This window comes from Pinus tabuliformis, chromosome X, assembly GCF_031772625.1.
Source record: "Pinus tabuliformis cultivar Carrire ecotype Pingquan chromosome X, CPIR1, whole genome shotgun sequence".
Classification (NCBI taxonomy): Eukaryota; Viridiplantae; Streptophyta; class Pinopsida; order Pinales; family Pinaceae; genus Pinus; species Pinus tabuliformis.
In genome coordinates this window covers 968,812,513-968,816,273 of record NC_142308.1, presented here as the reverse complement: position 1 = coordinate 968,816,273, position 3,761 = coordinate 968,812,513, and the positions used below count along the sequence as shown (strand labels likewise).

The 3,761-nt window shown below is 38.3% G+C and overlaps 1 pseudogene; it reads left to right on the top strand.

Moving 5' to 3' along the window:
- Positions 1–2,518: 2,518 nt before the first annotated feature.
- Positions 2,519–2,836, top strand: LOC149142955 (uncharacterized; annotated as a pseudogene).
- The last annotated feature ends 925 nt before the right edge of the window (positions 2,837–3,761 follow it).

Here is a 3,761-nt window from a genome sequence, read left to right as displayed (position 1 = left end):
TGCTAGAACCCCTCATCTAGAATGAATTGAGAAAGTTGTTGGATGCTCAGATCATTTATAAAGGTAGACACTCCACTTGGGTTTCAAATTTGGTCCTTGTTAGGAAGAAGTCTAGTGAAATAAGGTTGTGCATATATTTATGAAATCTCAACTAGGCATCTGATAAATACAATTATCAAGTTCCATCCATGGAACAGATCCTCTAGACAGTGTCTATTTCTAATATGTTCTCGCTACTAGATGGTTTCTTTGGTTAAAATCAAGTTCTAGTAGCAGAACCAAGTCGATTGAAGACCACCTTTAGGACCAAATGAGGAACATTCACTTTCAAGAGGATGTCATTTGGACTTATCAACACTGGTGCTACTTTTCAAAGAGTAATGCACATCGCTTTTCCTGGCATGGTCGATGAGAGCATAGTTGTTTATTTGGATGATGTTACTATGTTTTCAAAGAGAATATCAGATCACATACGTCATCTGAAACATATATTTGAGTCGTACTGAAAGTATGGGATTTCTCTTAATCCCAAGAAAAGTGTCTTTGATGTGTCAAAAGGGGCTCTCTTAGGGCACATTATTGCAAAAATTAGAATTTAAATTGATCCTAAAAGGGTCAAATCCACTACATAGATCTTGTTTCCAGTGAATAAGAAAGCATTGCAGTCTTTCTTAGGAAATATGAATTTCCTGAGAAAATTCATCTTGTATTATGCTTAGATAGTTAAGCATATACAAGAGATGATTAAGAAATATGCAACATACAAATGGGATAAATAAGAAAAGGATGCTTTCTCTCAAATTAAGTAGACAATTGTTGATGCACCTGCATTATTTAGTCCAAATTATGGCAGATATTTCCTTATTTATACCTAGATTTGAATTCGTCAATCACAACCATATTGACTGAAAAGGATATTGAACGAAATGAGTAGCCAACTTCTTTTATGAGCGCTAGCCTAAAGGGGCAAGAATTAAATTAACCTGCCATCGGTAAATAAACATATGTTGTATGCAAGGTAGTTAAGCATTTCAGGTCCTATCTTTTAAAAGCTGACATGGGCATATTTGTACCTCATCCAATGATAAGAACATTATTCGTGCTGCAGGAACTGGGTGAGAAGAGGGATAATTGGATTCCCTCCTTAAAAGAATATGATATGGATTTTGTTAACGCTTGAATCTGCCTCAGGCTGAGGAAGGCAAAATCCAAGGCAACATCAAACCACTTAGCCTCGTAGCTAGCCCTACAAGGACAGGAGAGGGCTCTCTCCGGGTCTATCTCGGCAAAAGGTCTTCAAAGGGCTGAGATGACCAATAAAGAACATTGATTTTAGGCTAGTAAATTGATAAAAAAGGGGTTTTTAATAAAATGATAGGGTTTTTCTGGGCTGCATGGGGCAAAGAAACAGTTTGAACAGAGAAATATAATCAGAAACACAGATTATCTCCTGAGGCAAGGTAGGCAAGAAAGTTTAACATCAAATTGAGATTAAATGGAATGGCAAGACTGCTGAGGAGCTGACAAGGGCATAGAGGATGAATCCTTGTCAAACAGAAGAAAAAATTAAATATGAACAAACTTAAAGACAGAGCATACAAAATATGAATTCTACCTTAACACTTCATTTGTTCAATTGGAAACGATCATGAAATGACATGAACACATAACAGGCTACATATGAAACAAAAGAGGACACAAATGTTAAATCTCATACCACAGGAATCTCAGAAGCCAGAGCTGTGTATTTTCATTAAAATCTCTATCAAAGACTGTACAATGAAAGCTCTGTTCTCTCTCCTCCACCAGCGCTCAGAACTCTCCCTCCTTCTTACAAAATGATTTTTCATACATTAAAATAAAACTATCCTAGGAGAAAACAGATCGACCCAAAACAGGGGCGCTGTTTCACCTGAAGTTACAAAAATAGAAAAGAGCGTTTCATCTATTCTAAAATAGAACAACGTCCCTCTAAAAATCCTCTGATGGCCGACAAACTGGAGCGCAGATCCCGTTGAATCATTAACTGAAGTCATTAGTAGGAGATCGGTTCCTATTTTTTCTGCTGTGATGGATATCTTCGTTTTGTTTTAGGCGTATTTTGACTTGGCATTTCTCATTGATAAGAGAATACATCACGAAAATCAGGCACTAAACAGAGCAGCCACTATTTAATTATAGGAGGGCAACAAACTAGACTCAAACACATTACATAACGCAACACATACAATTTTAAGATTGTGAATAACGAAACGAAATCCAACCACTCATTCTAAACACAGCATCTTCTAGGCCTTAATTCAACCAAAACCATGACATCTGGCACAGACCAACTTTCAATCATTATGAAGTGATATGCTGAATGAGCCATTTCCAATAAGGACTACCAAGGTAAGCTCCAGATTCAGCTCTTTATAAACTAAAAAACAAGGTTTAAACCGCCTCTTCTTCTTCGTACTCGGCCTCATCATCAGCAGTTGCATCTTGATACTGCTGATACTCTGACACCAAATCATTCATGTTACTCTCTGCCTCTGTGAATTCCATCTCATCCATGCCCTCACCAGTGTACCAATGCAAAAATGCTTTTCTCCTAAACATGGCAGTGAATTGTTCGCTGACTCGCCTGAACATTTCTTGAATTGAAGTAGAATTTCCAATGAAGGTGGATGTCATCTTAAGACCTTTTGGAGGAATGTCACAAACACTGGACTTCACATTGTTTGGTATCCACTCCAAAAAATAAGAGGAATTTTTGTTTTGAACATTCAACATTTGTTCATCTACTTCTTTTGTGCTCATACGTCCACGGAACATAGCAGAGGCTGTCAGGTAACGCCCATGTCAAGGGTCAACTGCACACATCATGTTCGTGGCATCCCACATTTGCTGTGTAAGTTGAGGCACAGTGAGGTAGCGGTATACTTGGGATCCTCTAGATGTCAAGGGAACAAATCCCACCATAAAGAAGTGTAAGTGAGGGAATGGAATCAGGTTAACTTGCAAGTTTATGCAAATCAGAGTTTAACTATCTAGGGAACCACAAGCAGCATGTACATCCACTCATTGTTGCAGATATTAAATGGTTAAGATCTCCAAATGTGGGCATTGTTAACTTCAAGGCTCTGAAGCAAATGTCATAAAATGCTTCATTGTCAAGAACCATGCATTCATTTGCATTCTCCACCAATTGATGTACAGAAAGAGCTGCATTATAAGGCTCCACCACTCTGTCCGATACCTTAGGTGATGGAAAAAACAGAGAAAGTTAACATCATTCTGTCCGGGTACTCCTCCCTTATTTTGGAAATCAAGAGAGTCCCCATTCCCGATCCTAAACAAATGTTTCCCTTGTAGAAAGCTACATATTGTCCTGCTGCAAGTCCTTGATCATCTTCTGATAATCTAACTATGGCGATCTCTTGAGCAATCTCTCCCAAGATCGGATGTTCGTTTTCTTTATGAAGGTTTCCTTTCACAATCTCTATATGACAGTTGTAAAATTTTGGTCCATGGCGTACCTTGCATTGTAGATTTTCAAGATCCTCTGGAGTAGCACCATGATCCTCCGGGAAGTCGAAGACCTTGACGCTGCCCAATTGTATAAAACCAAAATCTTTTGTGCTTCCCAAGAAAATCCCCTGTCTCTGCCTCTAAAGCATACCTTCCATCTCACCAATATGTCTGGCACTTTGTCATTTTGTTTTTATTACACTTTGAACTGATGACAATTGGTTGTTTTTGTAGGGATTGGAGCTACT